The sequence below is a fragment of the Polypterus senegalus genome, chromosome 16 (genome assembly GCF_016835505.1).
Source record: "Polypterus senegalus isolate Bchr_013 chromosome 16, ASM1683550v1, whole genome shotgun sequence".
In the NCBI taxonomy this organism is placed as follows: Eukaryota; Metazoa; Chordata; class Cladistia; order Polypteriformes; family Polypteridae; genus Polypterus; species Polypterus senegalus.
Genome location: NC_053169.1, coordinates 86,351,543 through 86,369,974, shown reverse-complemented (window position 1 = coordinate 86,369,974; position 18,432 = coordinate 86,351,543). Strand labels below are relative to the sequence as shown.

At 40.3% G+C, this 18,432-nt stretch overlaps 1 long non-coding RNA gene across 1 annotated transcript; it reads right to left on the bottom strand.

The window, feature by feature from the left end:
* Nucleotides 1-1,379: 1,379 nt before the first annotated feature.
* LOC120516882 lies at nucleotides 1,380-18,150 on the bottom strand. The gene is made up of 3 exons (XR_005630933.1): nucleotides 17,878-18,150; nucleotides 13,887-13,976; nucleotides 1,380-3,269 (listed from the first exon to the last, which is right to left on the bottom strand). It is a non-coding gene; the product is annotated as an uncharacterized LOC120516882 (long non-coding RNA).
* Nucleotides 18,151-18,432: the final 282 nt, after the last annotated feature.

Sequence of the window (18,432 nt, the reverse complement as noted above, 5' to 3'; positions counted from 1 at the left end):
TGAACAAAAGAAATATTGAAGTTATTTAGAGCTCCATAATAGTGTCTAATATGAAAGACGCTATATGAATGAAAAAAAGGAAAGAACGACTAGACTTTCATTAAGCAGTGTATAATATTGTCATCTGGTGCAATATCAAATGAAAAGACAAAGAAAGAAACGAGACAAATGGTAAATGATGATTAACAACAAAAGGCAAAATTGGCATCTTGTTGCCCTCTTGTGGTATATATGCAAAATTGCAGTACGTAAATTTTTTTTTTTTGAAGATGCGCCTGTAGTCAATGCCTACTTCCTATACGTCCCTCTCGCTGACTTGGCATACCTGGAACAGATGTTCAGTATTTTATGTACATGGCATGGTTGTAAAGATGCAGTGTGGAAAAACCGTCATCTTTATTTCAGCTATTACTGTTATCAACCCAGTTCAAGTAGTGACTTATACAGTATTTAAAAAAAAATACGCAAAGCAAGAAGTCCCTGAACTTTTAAACTTTCAGAATGGATAGATGAAATACAGTCTACATCAGGAGATATCAAAAATAAATCTAAAATAAGAGTTTATGAGTGTGGTGATCTTACTGCTTCCAAGGATTAGCTAAAAAAAGGTCTGGTTGGATCCATACTTGCTGGTGTCTGACGTTAACATCTTTGCCACCACTGCCCGTGATACACTCACCCTCATCATTAAACAGAAATCACCCATCCAATATCTCATTTAAAAAAAATCGACAAAAACACCGCACAATGAGTGGCAACGCTTTTGCCGGAACACTGAATGGGCTGGTTAAAGAAGATGAAGTGAGACCCCCGGCCGGCCGGCCCTGCATGTCATCATCTAAAAGGAGATCCGAATTCAACAGGCTGTCAGCCAGGCGGCTTTGGCTCAGGGGTTGAGACTTTGACAGAACGACCCAACCCTCCCAAACAAAGAGACGGCCCTGCAATGGAGCCCAAGTCGAAGGGGCTCCAGATGAATGATGGTAAGCATTACTCAATGTTTGATTTGCAGCGTCAACAGACAGATTGGTTCTAAAAAGTGTTGCAGTCCCAGTGTAACGGGGGTCCAAGGAGAAGCCCTGCATCAGACCACCAGTCAGGACCGAAGAGGCAGTGGGCTCAGATTTCACCTCTTAGCCACATCAAAAGAAAAGCTGCTTTGCGACATTTATTGTAAGAAAGAACAGACACCAATTGTTTACAATTAATAATAATAAAAATAAGAAAACTGGCTATTCAGTATTTTTAAAGGTAAGCAAATGCTAACAATTACACAAATTTAATAGTAATACATTTATTTATATAGTGCCTTTCCCATGTTGCTTTATACATACAAATACAAAATAAAAAACAGGAAATATATAATATGGGATAAAAAACAATATTCACATAAAGCATTAAATAAACATAAATAATAAGAAACACAAAGATGAACAATTAAAAAAGAAGACCCAGCCTGCCATTCCTCGATCAGCTCATTCTCATTTACTTAATCATTAAAGTCGTTGGGCTAAATTATTAATATTTACTTAACTTCTTCGCCCAGGGTGAGATACAATTACCTCCTTTTCTTTGTTCAGGAGCAGCACTGGTAATTGAATTAAGTCGCTCAGGGTCACACCGTATTAGTGGGGGGGATTTGCGCTCATACAGCCTCGGGGATGTAATATCAAAGTGGGGCTCTTTAAGCACAATATGCGTATTATTAGTTCTTACTTGGCTGATGCTTTAATCCAAGGCGACTTTTACAGACCCCACTATAAAGCACAACGCTAGGATTTGAAAGATATTTAACTCGCTCTGCTGTTAGCATTCCGTTTACTTGAACAGATTGTAACGAGCGGATTTCGTCCCCAGCACGACAACGTCGCTTACTGGGTCCCCTTTCACTCGTCCGGTGTCGCACGTCACATGGGAGCCGTTACGGGTAACAAAGAGTCCGCGAGTAGCTCAGGAGGAATAGCGCTCCTTTCTAGATGGAAGCCTCGGGTTCAAGCCCCCGTACCCGCCATATTGGATTTACTTCAGATTATTTATTAATTGGCAGTTTACAGGGCCCTCCATCTTCCAATAACATTAAAGACTTCTTGCACTTCGCAGCAAATGATTAGCTCGCCTGGATAAACGGCCAATTCACCCCACCCGGTATAATACGGGCCTGTCCAGTCGTAGTACGGAAGCACTTTATTTAAGGGCCCCGCTGACCTGTCGCTGGTATAAAGGCCGACTGGCTTCTGTTTTGGTCAGTCAGCTGCGGTAGCTCAACCTGGTAGACCACTGAGGTAACCCCCGCGAATTGTGCGAGTTCGAGTCCCGCCGCAAGATGAGGGATGTTAAAGTCAAAAGTAGTCTTTTTATATGATGGGGTTGGCGATAAAAATAATTTCCAGACTACACCGCTAATGGGGCCGTCACTGCGAGATCGCCAAATGAGAACGGCTGAAACAGACCGACCATCCCGTTCAAAGGGGCAGACCCGAGCCGATGGAGGGCCTGAGCTCAAGGATTCACCTCACATAACTTGCACACCATCTGTTTATTTGCAGCGCCGTCCATTCTGTCAGTGATATAAAAGATTTCTTATAACATACAGCCGGAGAGTTAGCTCACCGAGATAGAAAAGCCGATTCGATTCTTTCGGTAATGGGCGGAGGTGCAGGGTTCGAGCGCCGTCCTCTCCAAACGAGATACGGGGTCCTTTATTTATGGGATCCACAGACCTGTCGCTAATATTAAATGCGTCTGGTTGCATTGCTATGCAGTCAGTATCGGTAGCTCAAGCGGGTGATCCACTCACTCATACGGCGTAGAGAAGTGCAGGTTCGCGTCTCTCAAACCCCCCAAAATCATATGAGCAAGTTAAATAGAAAGCGGCCTGTTTATTTGCTGTGGCCACCGAAGAGTTAACAGTATAAATTCTTTCTATACCCTTCCTCTAAAGGGGACCCCCGTGGTGGCACAGCAAAATACGCAAATAACCCCGTCAGCTAAGACCGAGTCGGCCCCGCGATCGAGACCGACCGACGGACGAGCAAAGGGGCGCCCCGCCCCCGAGTCGAAGAGGGGGGGTGCAGAAGAATGACGAGCAGCATAACTCTTTTATTTGAATTGTCGACAGAGGAATCAGTTGTTAAAAGTGCTGAAACTCCAAAGCAAAAAAGGACTCGGGTAGTAGCTCTGCAGGATAAACACCTCCGGACCCACCAACCAAAATGGAACAGGCGGCGGCTTCGAATCCCTCTCTTACCGTCATCAGAAGAAAATGTTACCTGTAATAAAAGGGAAAACAGATTTACTCATTATAAGCAAACTGGTCATTATGCATTTTTAAAGTGAGGTAAATACAAATAACTACAACAATATAATAATAATTGTACATTTTAATTATATAGCACATTTCCGATGCTCAAAGAGCGTTACAGGAATTCAGAAAAAACAGCAGGGAATATGATATTGGACACAAAATTATATCCACATAAACACTAAAAGATAAATACTGGAAAACAAGCTCATAGCTAAAGAAACGCACTTGATGGACTGAGTGTTCTCTCGTTTGACACATTTCTTGTTCTTATGTTCTATATGATTAATTAACAAAATAGAAGATTTAGCTCGCTACTTGTCAATTAGCTCATCCTTGTTTACTTACTCGTTACAATATGTTTTTTGTAAAACGAATATCAACAGCAGGCCGATTCAAACATTTTTTCAAATCCTCTTTCCTCGCTTAAACAGTAAGTGGGCGCTGACCGGCGGCGTTCAGAGTTTTACTGACAGCCAAAAGGGGCGGAGCAGAAACGCCATTTAGTCTAATATCCAATCGAATTTAGAAGCAAACAGAAAGAAACGCCCGTTACTCAAATCTCCAATAGGCTTCGAATATGGAAGTACAGAAACGCCCCTTTTTCACCAACATCTAATAAAACTTTGAAACACAAAACGTCCTCCGTTTAAATAAGATTTAGAAGGGGAAAAAGTAAAGCCAAAATCATAGAGGGGTTAAAACATTAACTGTACTTTACTGTAACGTTTTCCGGGCCACTGCCACGCATGTACAGGACAGTGTAACGGGACAATAGAGATCTCACAGGCCTGTGTCTCAGTATGCCTCGCATCACAGGTTACTGAGGTGCCTTCACGCACTCCACAGCACGCCGGGCTGAGCAGTGCAGTACAGAACTTTAATGAAGCAGGACGTTCATGACTATAGAGTCTGTTGAATAGACAGGATCCATTAAGCAAGTGCAGTTGGTGTTGTAACACATTTTTTTTCCTTCTTCTGAATTTAAACCGCATTACACCACAATATGTGCTTTTTGTTTGCAATGTTTGAATTATAAGCAATGGCAAATGTTGCGTGTTAGTTCTGTATGGCAGTTAAATTGCAATTTTTACCATAAATCTTTCTTTTTTGACCATAAGGGGGCACTTTTGTAATTATTTCTCCCTGTTTAAAAGTGTTTTTTCGAGCACTGAACGTATTCGATTTTTACGTATGACTCTCGCTGGCCAGTGCTCCTTGTTTAAAAATAATAGCAAATGCAAAGTTTATATCGCAGTCTGATAATATCCTGTAATATCTGGGTGTCAGTCTTTTTTAATAGGCCAAACAAAAGTGCTTTTAAGTGAACAAACGAAGATGCGTTTATGTAATAATGAGGACACTTCAATTAAAACACCATCTGAAGGACAGTTAATTTGCAGTTCTTGCCATTCCATATTTGCTACTTCTACAGACTTAAGAAGACATGAACGACATTATCATCCAACGGAAATGAAACCCTATTTTGGGTTGATTTTGAAAATACCATCTTTATTTCACTTGAAAACCAAAACAGAGGCATCAGGGTTCCAATTCATGTAACCAAATCATCAACCTCACTAAGCGTAGAGTTCCCTTTGCAGACGCTTATGTTTGCCTAAAGGCACTTCATGTTGAGGCCATACAGTCTGTGCTGGAGGAAGGACTGATTTACAGGAAAAAAAAAGAGGCTTTAGAGTTATTTTTGGTCACATTTGACATGAAGACAGGGATGTGGTGGTGTCTTTGTAAATGTTCAAAACAGCTGCATCACTATTTCTTTCTCATTGTGGTGGCCTTTCCTGGCCCCTAATCCTCGACTAACCTACTGATATCCGTCTTCAATATGTTGATACCCCTTCTGACCCAATGTAAGCCATCACAGCGAGACAGGTGCCGTCTTTTCCAGAAAGAGTTCCAATGTCCCATAAACCTATACCTGTCTATCCTACTATAATATTTTACCTGGATGGCTGGGCAGCACAGGAAGACCTTCAGAGACGTCTACCTTGTCAGTTCGACATTTGACCGCAGAATAGATCAGTCAGTCATTATCCAACCCGCTATATCCTAACACAGGGTCACGGGGGTCTGTACCTAACCTTCATTTACTGTATGTTATTTGTTCCAACATCTACTGTAGATCCATCCCCCCTCTGGCCAAGGGCCTATCCACACTTTCAGGGGATACCCCCACCTGTGGACCCAGAAGACAATACACAGTACAACAGTGCCTGCTCCCAGAGCAAACCTGCATTACAATCCCTTTATAGACTAAGCCCACCACACACCTGCCTACCACCTCAGGGTTTTCAGAGTCACTGTCCTGCTCCACAAGTTGCTGAAAACGGTTTGATTCACAAGAACAGAGTGCATCCTTCAATTGCTCCTATGTCTGATTGTGACCCACCTATAGCTCTACCTCAAATCAAGTAGGAATGACTCATGCAAGCCACCCTACAAAAGCCCCACCATCAAATAGCATATGTTGAAATTAAAATTCAGCACTTAATTGAGAGGAGACAAGTTGGTAAACACCAGGGAATGGTTCACTTAGATCTGGGTTTAAACTCTTTTGAGTAAACATGACCATGTGTCAGCATGTGACAAGACTCCAAAGCCAAATAGCCCTAAATCGTCTCCTCCTGCTGGTGCAATGAAACAGCCAGAAAAGTTTGTTTAGTTCCCCTTAAAGGTGGCATGACTGGCTTCAAAATGAAACCAAAGTTGTCATCCCTGATGTTTCCTATTCACTTCCAGTGTCTGTAAAAAAGCAAACGAGAGGCGTGTTACAAGTCTCACGGCACTTATCCCTTAAAAACATCTAGGGACGCTCAGCTTCTGTAATCGACTTCACAGTTAAAACTCAGCACTTAATTGAGAGGAGACACGTTGGTCAGCACCAGGAAAGGGTTCCTTTACCTCTGGGTTCAAGCTCTTTGGAATAAACACAGCCATTTACTGTTAAACAGGACAGCATGTGCTGAGACTCCAAAGCCACATAGCCCTAAATCATCTCCTCCTGCTGGTGCAATGAAACAGCCAGACAAGTTTCTTTAGGTTCCTTTAATGGAGGGATGACTTGTTTAAAAAAAAAATTCAACCTTGTCATCCCTGATATTTCGTAGGCACTTCTAAAATCAGTAAAATAACAACTGAGACGCGTGTTCCAAGTCTCACAACATCAGTCTCTTAAAATATCTAGGAACGCTCTGCTTCTGTAATCATCTTCTCCTGCTCGCGCAATTAAATTGCCAGACACATTTCTTTAGTTTGGCTTTAAAGGAGACCTGACTGGCTCCTAAATCAAATCAAACCTTTCAACCCCACTTGATCGTAGGCTCTTCTAATTTCCTCAATAAAACATGAGATGCGTGATTCCCGTCTTTGAACATTTATCTCTTCACATGTGAAGCATAGCTCTGCTTCTGTTATCATCTTCACAGTTAAAATTGTAACGATTTTTTCCGCTACACTTTACTAAGTTTAACTGAAGATTGTAGGACAACCTCAAACTGCCTTTAACCCCTTCCCACAGCGCCGAAAGGTGATTTATAATAATAAAAACGATATTAACAAACCCACACAGAGAAAAAAAATGCAAAAACAAAAAACTATAATTAATATACTTTTACAACACCCCCACTTCCAATATATACTACGAACACGGTTCACCGACAAAAGCACGATAGACATATGAGCGCCGACAAAACTGCGACAGACAAATGAGCGCCGACAAACTCGCTAACTGGTTTTCGACAAATGCGCGGTGACAAAATCGCAAGAGAGGCCAAGAGAGTGGGACGCGTATGTGCGCGTATGTACACATTATGTGCTAGGTTATAACTGTATTCAAAGATGCTAATTGCACTGAGTTTTGTTCCTCTGGAAGATGTTGGGTCCGCTTTCGATGAACTGAGCGAGAGTAGACCCAAAAATCTCCAGAATGTTTATGATTACTGGGAGGACAATTACGTTGGTCAATTGAGATGTAATCGACGAGCCAACCCGTTGTTTCCTATCACCATGTGGAACATGCGAGAACGTGTTGCTGATGGCATGCCGTGAACAAATAACTCAGTCGAGGGTTGGCATAACGCGTCGTATACAAAGCGGATTTACCAGCAGTCAGGCAGCCAGCAAGTCTAAATACGCTCAACTATCAAGAAGTCTTGCTGCAATTCTTCCTACATATGCAGGGCAGGACGCAGGACTATCTGCGTGCCGTGTCTCATAATATTGACTTCTAAAATAAACATTATTATATATGCTTTAAACTAGTAATTCATATTTAATGAAACTTTCGCAATTTTGATGCCGCGTTTTAATGGGCGCTATTTTGTCGGCGGTCATATGTCTATTGCGCAAATGTCGGGTCACTCCACCCCAGACTGCAGTTGACTTGTGGTGCTCCCCAAAAACAAATCTTTCTCCTGGACTAAGAATGGCCATGTCCTTTTTCTCCTTCGCCATAAAACTGTCTTTTCTTTCTCCCTTCCTGCCTTTTCCCGCCTCTATTTAAATAGTGTGTCTGTTTCCATGGCACTCCCGGAAATTGTAAATAACAGCCCTGTACCTCTCAAAAGGTCCTCTCTATTCAACCCGCCTATCTTATCTTCCGTATTTTTTAAATGACAACGGGATTTTACATAGAGAAAAGAAGAAAAAAATATATATATACTTTTTTTATGTGGCAATGCTACAAAATAACAATCAGGATTAGACACATAGTTCAACACTAGGAAACAATATATTTTTCTCTGGGTTTAATCACTTATGTATAAACGGCATCATTAACCATTTAAAGGACAGAATTTGTTGCTTTTCAATACACAAGTTACACAAATATGTCCTCTCCTGACGCTGCAATTCAAGAGCTGTACAAGTTTCTTTAGTTTGCGAAGACATGACTGGCTTCAAAATAAAAACAAACTTGTCATCCCAACATAATCTAATATTCTTAAGAACAACACTGGAGACATGCATGCATTTCTCGTCTGGGAACACCTCTGGATAAACACGTCAAGCATCCCTCTGCTTCTGTAATCAACTGCACTGTTAAAAAACATAACTTGAGAGAAGACACCTTGGTCCACACTTGGAAACGCTGTATTTAGCTGTAGGTTTGATCGATGGGATTTAAATTTCTCCTCAAGTAGATAGATAGATAGATAGATAGATAGGCACTATATTATAGATAGATAGATAGATAGATAGGCACTATATTATAGATAGATAGATAGATAGATAGATAGATAGGCACTATATTATAGATAGATAGATAGATAGATAGATAGATAGATAGATAGATAGATAGATAGATAGATAGATAGATAGATAGATAGATAGATAGATAGATAGATAGATAGATAGATAGGCATCATATATAGATAGATAGATAGATAGATAGATAGATAGATAGATAGATAGATAGATAGATAGATAGATAGATACTTTAAGTATGTCAATGTCTGACTCTGCTGTGGTCAAATATACACTTTGCCCTATAATGTCTTCTCCGGAAGTCTCACATTTAAGAACAGCCAATTCCTTTTGTTCTGTAGTGTCTGTAAACTCTTATCTTTACATTCATACTGGGTACTAAGGTGGCAGTCATCTTGAACCTGCTACAAATAAGAAATCAAAAGTTTTAAAATGATCGTTCTTTGCTGATATTGTCTACAGTCTATGGTTAGAGGAGCCATTTTTTAAAAAAAATGTAAAATCTAAGAACAAATTAGCAATCATTAGATATTCTGATCAGACAGGGGTCATTGACTTGAACAGATTCTACCAACCTCCTACTCGACTACTACTGTCATTTGCTTGCTCTGTTTGCTTCTCTGTTTCCAGCTTTGTACGTATTTTCTCTGTAGGCCGTCTACAATCAACAGCACCTGATTCTTAATGCCTTTCATTTTTTAATACTAAGATCTGGCTTTTCTTCATGAATGGTGTGTCAATGCCTAAACAGGTTAATAATGGGATATTCTTTTATGATGTCTTTGTGCCAAGAGGCTACAAGAACACACAACTAGGTCTAATGGATAGTTCTCTGAATGCAGAACCCCTAGTTCAAGACATGTGGGAAATGAACCGATGATGTAGAACTAAACATGTTACCAAAAGAACTGGAATCGCTAGAGAAGTAAGTTGAACAGCTTCTTGCCAGACAAAAGTATCTCAGCGATCAGAAAGCTGGACTTCGTCAATGTCCAGGGTTGATTTGGCTACCTCTACTCCGCGTTGCGCAGCTCGTATTTAGGCCTGAGTCAAGTTTACACTGGCTCCTATTCCAGACGACGACAACAGAACATCGACAATAGAGGCAGGGGCCCAAGCCAAGTTCATTTCAACTTCCTCAATCTAGAATCACCTGTCGCTTCTGCTTCAACCCTCTTTGCTCCACTGCCGTGCCCGCTACAGTGGTGACGTGGTTGTTTAGAGAGAGACCTTGAGAAGCACAAGGGCAGGACTATTGGGAATATTTTAATCTATGCTGGCATCAACAATATTCAATATCAACAGTCGGAATACCTGAGTATGGACTTCACATTCCTCATTCAGGCCACGAAGTAGAGGACCCCAGCTGCATGAATCGTTGTGACAGGTCCACTTCCAATGCTCTATAGATCAGATGAAACCTACAGTTGACTCCTGACCCTAAACGCATGGATGAAAACCTTCTGCAAGAGGCAAAACATCAGCTTCTATCACAACTGGCACCTCTTCTGGAAAAGACTGTTTTTTTTACAGAAGTGACACCTTACATCCAAACAGATTCGGTGCCCAGGTACTCTTTCACAATATCTCAAAGGTACTCTCTATCTTTCTTGACTATGTATCTTTAGTCCTAATGTTTACTATAATTCCATGTTAGGATGTGATAATTCTGTAGTGGATTCACCTATAGATGTGCACTGTAATAGAACTATAATAACAGACCATTGTCTAACTGAGAAAAAAAAACCTGGACAAAGTGGTATAAATGCAAATAACTTAATTACTATTTCACCTATAGATGTGCACTGTAATAGCCCTATAATAGTAGGTCATCTCCTTATATAATACGCTACCGTGGCTGTCCATTTGTCTGTCCAGGACTTTAAATCACCTGTAGGTCGCAAACCGTTTGACCTATTGACCTGAAATTTGGTACACATATACTACGTGACGTCTACTACCCGCTTTCGGGGTGATGATTGACCTCCAAGGTTAGTCCTCTTTTTATTTTTATTTTATTTTATTGTAGAATCAACTCTCGGCAGCGATCAGAAGGGTCGTTCTCATCTCTACCACCTTCGCCTTCACTTCCCCTAACTCTTCATATCGTAAATCATTCTTCAGGAAGATTGAAGACTTAAGTGCCGGCTTAAGTGAAAAATAAGGAAAAAACGTACTAAGGAATTGTAACGCAAACACTGACTTAATCAGTTTTAACACGAAAAGATGCCGACGAAAGAAGAGAAGAAGTAGGCTGCTAGGGCGAAGTAAAGAAGAGCTGCTCAGGAAGCAGCAAGCGCATCAACCTCTGAGCAAACGAATGGTAAACGTACAGAGAAAGAGGATGAAAACTATAAATACTCAAGGCAAGTGTATTCACTGCACGTTATCGTGCAGTCCGCCGTTACCGGTTATTTAATACAAATAAACACAAAGAAGCAGAAATGAGAATAGCTTAATTACCACTTCAAGCTGCCCTAACACTCCGATTCAGTGGTGCTCTTCCGCGTCCTTAGCTGTGGCTTTACTAAATATAAGAGCACAACCAGCAAGATGTTTTAGATTAATGATCTTATCAGTGATTGTAAAATCGACTTTCTTACATTAAGTGAAAGCTGTAATGATGCTGGTTTTAGTACTTTCTTGTCGTTTAAGTATCTTGCTATACTTATTCAAGGAGTGTCAAGGTCTCCCGTATTGACCGTTTATAAACCTCCAAAACATAAGGTGTCTTTAATAGAGAAATTCTCAGATGTAGTATCTATAATAATAAGTGAGTATTATAACAGGTTCCTAATTGTAGGTGACTTCAGTTTTCATGTGGATGACCAGTGTGACCCGAAAGAAAGAGAATTCATAAACATTTGATCATAGTCAGCACATCAGCCAGCCCACAACTTAGGGAGGACACACACTGGATTTAGTGATTTCTTTATTTATTGATATCACCTCATAACCCTGATGCTCTTGGCTCTTTGATCTACTGTCTTAGCAGTATTTCTGAATGGCTGAGCAGTACCTTTCTCAAACTAAATAAGAAAAAAACAGAAATTTAATTGATTGGTAAATATAGAAATAGCAAGGGTATTAGAAATAAACCTGAGGTGGGCTGGCACCCTGCCTGGGGTTTGTTTCCTGCCTTGCACCCTGTGTTAGCTGGGATTGGCTCCAGCAGACCTCCATGACCCTGTAGTTAGGATATAGAGGGTTGGATAATGTATGGATGGATTAGAAATAAACTCAATCCATTAGGCTTAAAAATCAAGGTGGGGGTAAAGAATTTAGGGGTAATCATTGCCTCTGAGCTAAACGTTAAATTGCATATTAACAAGATTAATAGGACTGCATTTTTTCACTCGAACATTGCTAAATTTATATTTATAACATTACAAGGCGGCAAGAAATTAATTGACAGTTTTGTTTTTAGTCGACCGGATTACTATAATGTACTCCCTTAACAGGACTACGTAAAAAAGACATCAATTTGCTACAGCAAGAATCTTAACTAGAAAGAGAGAATCTGAGCGCATCGCACCAGCCTTAGCGTTGTTACATCAGTCACCCGTGTCATTTAGAATTGACTTCAAAATACTACTAATGGTGTATAAAGCCTTAAATAACCCGGACCCTCCTTTATTTTGGAGTGCCTGTCCCCCTATACTCCCAAGTCGAAAACTTACATCTGCTAATGGTGGTCTGCTTATAATTCCACAAACCAAGTTTAGAAAAAATGGTGAGGTGGCCTTTGGCTGTTATGCACCTAAAATCTGGAATACTTTACCAATAGACATTCACCAGGCTAATACTGTGGAACATTATAAGAAGCTGCTAAAATCCCATTTTTAAAATTTGGCTTTTCCATTGCTGCATTTTAGTTGTTGTCTTAGTAGACTAAATACAGTAGGCATAGAATTACCGAACTGTACAGCGATTTGCAATCTTTACTAAGCTCTACTTTTCTCTTCACCACCACCTGAATCAAAGTCCTGTGTAGCCACCTGTGACACTAGAATGAAGGTGGGTGACCCAGCTGTCCACGAGACCCGATGTCTTTTAAGACGAAGCCTGGAAACAACGAGGAGCGACTTAAGAACATTTATGTTAGGTAGAATGTCGAATGAAGTTTGGCAGATGTTTTGGCCTTGGAACCCCTGCAGATTTTTTTTTTCCCCTTAAGCTTAACTGGATTTTTTATTTGTTTGTGTTTCTTCTTTCCTCCCAGCCATGTGGCCTTATCACCAGACCCATCTTTAGAGACTAACATAATGATACCGTATGTAAGGATGGTACTCTTTGACGAAGAGAAAATCGTCGGAGCAAAAGACGCAGCAAAGGTTTTCACCTGGAATGAAGGCTCTAGGAGTCAAGAGGATGGGCAAACAGAGTATATTGTTTTATTGCAATAAAACGGACTCCACCCAATTCGGCCAAATCAGGTCGAGCCCCGAATAGTTCAAAAAATCACAGTTTATATAATAATTTCTTATCATTCTGACCTATTCGCTGCTTTCCCCTGACTCCTTTTTCTGCAGCTGGTCTAATTAACTTTTATTAGAACCACCAATATTTCTTATTTTCTGTCAATTCTTTTTATTTTTCTGCTTTGCTTATTTTTAGGTCGGCTGAGAGCCAACAGCTGTTTTCCCTTCTTCCACCCTTGAGCTGTCTTTATCTCATCATCCTCCCTTCCTGGGTCCTCTAGCTACAGCTAAGCTTTAATTAAAAAAAGAAATATGACTTGGGCCTTTATTTAACCATTTGTTTGGCAGGCCTAACTTGCATTAATATTTGCACTAAGGTTGCTGCTTATATATTTTCCTGTATTTATTTATGCTAATACATGAGTATACTAATTTTCCATATCTTATGCTAGTTGTATATCTTTTTCATAAGATGGCATAGATTTATTTTTATTTGTTACTTATTCATTAGTATTCTTGCTTAATCTTTCTTTCTTGTAACTTTCTCTTTCTCATCTTGTGAAGCACTTTCAGCTCCGTTATTTGTATAAAAATGTGCCATTGAAATAAAGGTGGTTGTTGTTGTTGTAAGGACTGATTGCTGCACACACCTTGTACTCAAACTATGACATCTTTTTCTAATTCGTGTGTTCATTCAGGAGTCGAATCAACCATTTTGAAGCTTTGATAGTTCACGGCTCATATCTACAATCTCGTCCTGCCTGACAAGTTCACATTCAATAAAGAAGTACAAGAAACAATCAGAAATATGTCATCGCCCTTTGTGCTGTTGAGAATCATATGGATGGCATTTACCAGAACAGCTGACTTGGCCATCGTATGTCTGTGTCGCTCATGACAAAGCTGGAAAAAACCTCATAAAATCATAAAAGGTCGCTCACCAGTGTGCTCTTCTCTTTTCTCTTCTGCGTCTCCCTCATCTCACTGTCTGCCAGATTTGTCACCAAATGGGGCTTCTTGTCATTCTGAGCCTGTAAGGTTGGAGCAAGCAGTACGAAGTGAAATGAAAGGCTCTCGTCCACCAGACATGTCCACCATTTTAAAAATCAGAGCTCAGTAGTAATCAGCATTATCCTGCTTGAGGAACCACTGAAAAAAACGTAACAAGCACAAGTGAGCAGCTCCTCAAAACCTTCAAATGTTTAACAAATGTCTAGTCTGGTAAAACCAAGTCACAGGAGCAGAAAGCAACATCTCCAGAGTGTGTGCCTGCAGCTTTAGGCGTGAAGCTGATGGGTGTGTGGTGAGTTACTGGACAACATGGAAAGGTTTAGAGTTGATATGACTGTCATAAAATAGCAGAACATGTGACAGACAGTGGGGGACCTTTCAGCAGCTGATCAAGAAGTGATGTTTGATCTCAAATAACACAAAAGAGAAAGCAGGAGAGGCGCCATGGCAGTCCATAGCAGACCGATGTCGTAGTTCATTACGGCTTCAACTAAATAAGACATTTTAATGAACTGAATGAAAGCACAAACATCTGACTGAAAATCATCAAGACGAGCGCCTGAGCAGACTTAGCAGTTTTGAGGAGAATTTCGATTTTACTAGAAGACCCTCAGAACATTTTGTATTTTAATATCTTACTGCTAATAAAAGAGTATTAATAAGGCAGAGGTCTAATAATTAATTATGGAGGTGTGTAAGTGAGCCTGTTTAACATGCTGCTCTTTATTATGATACAACACACATCCTCATATGATCAGGACACGTCACACCTCAGAAATGACCGACGGCTTTTTGTCTATTCATTTATTTGAAATCTGGTTTAAAAGCTCAACACTGTAGGGGTGGGGATTGATCTGTTCCTAACTTCATTTTTCTCTTTGTAAAAACTTGATTGCTTTGTATGGATTGTAATAAAATTAATAAAACAAAAAGGACAGAAGCCAACCAGGGCTGATCCTAGAGGGTCTTAACGGTGACATTTTATCTTGTGTGTTACGCCACTATGAGCATCTTTGTGATACTTTAGGGTTTGAGGTTTACTGACTCAGAGTCAGGGCTTTTTATAACTGACGACTTTAACATTATGGAACTCACCATCTTAAATTACTTTTCTTATTAGATCTTTTCCTATTGTCTCTTCCTGACTCAAAAGATCAACAGGCATGAATAGTGTAATCATTTTAACGTGGTATATTATTCATTCTTGTCTTTTTCAATATAACTGTATAACAGTTAATAGTTTATCATTCTGCAACAAACATACCAGATTAATACAGCAATATGTTTAAAATCCTGTCACTGACCAAAAAGGTGGCAACGAATGCGATAGCTTCAATGTCATTTATTCTCTATGGATAGTTTAGATTACAGTGCTTCGCCATTTTGAAATGAAAACGTATGATTAATTTAAATGAGAATTCAGCAAAATTGGATATCCATCCATCCATCCATTTTCCAACCTGCTGAATCCGATCACAGGGTTACGGGGGGGTCTGCTGGAGCCAATCCCAGTCAACACAGGGCGTATGGCAGGAACCAGTCCTGGGCAGGGTGCCAACCCACCACAGGACACACACAAACACCCCCACTCACCAAGCACACACTAGGGCCAATTTAGAATCGCCAATCCACCTAACTGGCATGTCTTTGGACTGTGGGAGGAAACCAGAGCGCCCGGAGGAAACCCATGCAGACACGGGGAGAACATGCAAACTCCACACAGGGAGGACCCGGGAAGCGAACCCGGGTCTCCTAACTGCAAGGCAGCAGCGCTACCACTGCGCCACCGTGCCGCCCAAAATTGGATATGCTAAAAAAAATAAAATAAAAGCCTTGCAACATCTCACTAAGATTTTCTTTCTCGTTGATCACAAATTTCATGAAGCCTCAACCGACAACATCTGCTAAGCTTCATCTTTAGCTTTGTACGGACCAGACTGGCCTCGGTTAGCAAGCGTGATTTGCCTGAATCCTCTGTGGTGGAACTGAAACTCCCTCAGATTAAGAGTGTGTCTCGATTGAAGTGACATTTACTCACTAAGTGCGTGTTGTGGATTATCCTTGAGTTCTCTGAAGCTCCCAGCATATTGTCACCTCTGTGTCAGCTCATCTGCTGCGTACCACCCAGGTTGTTCAAGTCCACTCTGCGTTCCTTCAGGCTTAACATGTCCACCATAGACAGTGGAATACTGTTGGATGGTTTTTATCTTTTTTTTTTTGCATGTAACGGTACAATGTAGTTTGATAAGGAAGAGTTTGAAAAATTTACTGAAATGTGTGCATTTAAAAAGCAAACACTAGAACACAGGTGTCGAACTCTGGTCCTGGAGGGCCAGTGGCTTCAGGTTTTCATTCTAACCATCTTCATCATTAGTGAACAGTTTTTGCTGCTAATTAACTTCTTTTGCTTTAGTTTTAATTAACTTGACTCAGGTCCCTTAGTTGTTTCTTTTTCCTTAATTAGCAGCCAAACAATAATGAGACACAAAACGAGCCACCACGTGACCAGCTCACCTGTGCCCATCACACAATATCTGAAAATAAAGAAAGGTGAAGGCCTCAGTAAAGTTGATGTCTCAGGTCACCCAAACATTTTGATGATGTTCTTTGAAAAAACAGAAAATCAACAGTTTTGGAAATGTCTGCTGTGGCAGAATAAGAGCAGCAACAAGCCATGGAATTAAAGAACGGGTTTAATGAACAACAAAAATCTGCTTCTCATTAAGAGATTGGTTGGAGTGAAATTGGTTGAAGTTTGAAATCCCAGTTTAGCTGGTCATCTGTTGGTTCGTTTCACGTCTCCTTTCTGTTTGGCTGTCATTTAATGAAGAAAAGAATCAATTTAAAGGACTGAATCCGTAAAAACAGGGCAATTATAAAGAAGATAATTAGCAGTGAAAACTGGTCACTGATTAGGAAAAGGGTTAGAATGAAAACCTGTAGCCACTGTGGCCCTCCAAGCCTGGAGTTCCTAGCACTAGAAGATGGCAGGCACAGTTGCCCTTTAATGTCAACAAATTGAGTTGCTTTCAGTTGCACAGAATGAACTTCAGAGTTCAAGGGATTTTATTATGTTGTGTCTATACCTAAAAACGTTAAACGTGCCTTCTCAGTATCGACACAGATGGTGCAGTGGTGGTGCTACTGCCTGGCAGCAAGCAGATCTTGGGGTTGTGTCCAGGGTCCTCCCTGTGTGGTAGCGCTTGAGTAGTGAGAAAAGCGCTATATAAATGTGATTAATTATTATTATTATTACAATAATATATTAAGAAAATACAGGGTGGTCCAGATCAATTTATGCAGATCCAGATCGTCTGGATGCCTTTGATTTATGCGGGGACGATTCCAGTTCGGCGCGAAGACGATTCTTCATGTAGACAGTTCGCACACTTCTCGATGGTCAGGGATTTTTTCAGGTGATTTTCTATGTGATAAATTTAATAGCGTAATGAAAATTGCATATTTAGATCTGGACCACCGTATATAGAACAAATAGATACAAGACTAGTTAAAACGTACATATCAAATTGAATATATTTACATAACTTTACATTTTTTAATTTTTGCCAGCAGTTTGTTTGTATAGGGCATGACCAATAAAATCCGGTGTTGATATATCGGGCCCACATTTCATCTCTGTGTATACATCGTGATTGGAAGAAACCGCACCAATAATGCGATGCTGAAACTCTTTCAAGAGAGGCGCGTTTATTACGTTATTTCTTCAATATGAAGGACCTTTATTTATAAAGACGACGCCCTTGACTGCTAAGCGCAAAGACAGTTAAATGAATTACCTATTAACAGTGACTTGCTGTCAGATTACACGTGCTTTGAAAACTTCACCCACATAAATCTGTCCCAAGACCGACACTATGGCAGATTGTTACAGAGGACACGTCAAGTCATTCATGTACTTACTGTTCCTCTTGGTCACAAGTCTCCTGTTTTGATTTTGCAGCCCACGATTTCCCCAGCAACGCCTAAACGACCGCCGCACAGTCTGCTCCAAGTGCGCACAAGGAGTAAATATAATTTAATTCAAATTTACATTTTACCCGTGTTAATTATAATTTCGCTTGCGCTACAGAATGTTATGTTTGCTCCTAAACGTTACGCTTACATCTGAAAATTTACGAGTACAATTCTCAGGAGTGAGCAAACTGTCAAAATCACGTAATTGGACGCACAAGACATTCCCTATCGAGGAAGAAGCAATCGATTTTTGTTACTACGCATGTGCTACAAAATTTTTTTTGAAAGCGATCTTACTTCATATTTAGCAAAATAAAAACGACACAGTGAATTAATTAAACAATGACAACATGCGATTAACAATAAAAAAAATGAGAGCACGAAATCAGACTTTACATAGCGTCTTAGCCGAGTGTCCAGATGTTTGATGTTGCGGAATGTTCCCAACCTTCGGATTTCGGAACTCTTGGTCATAAATTTGGGGTTGGAGTGGGAGGCACG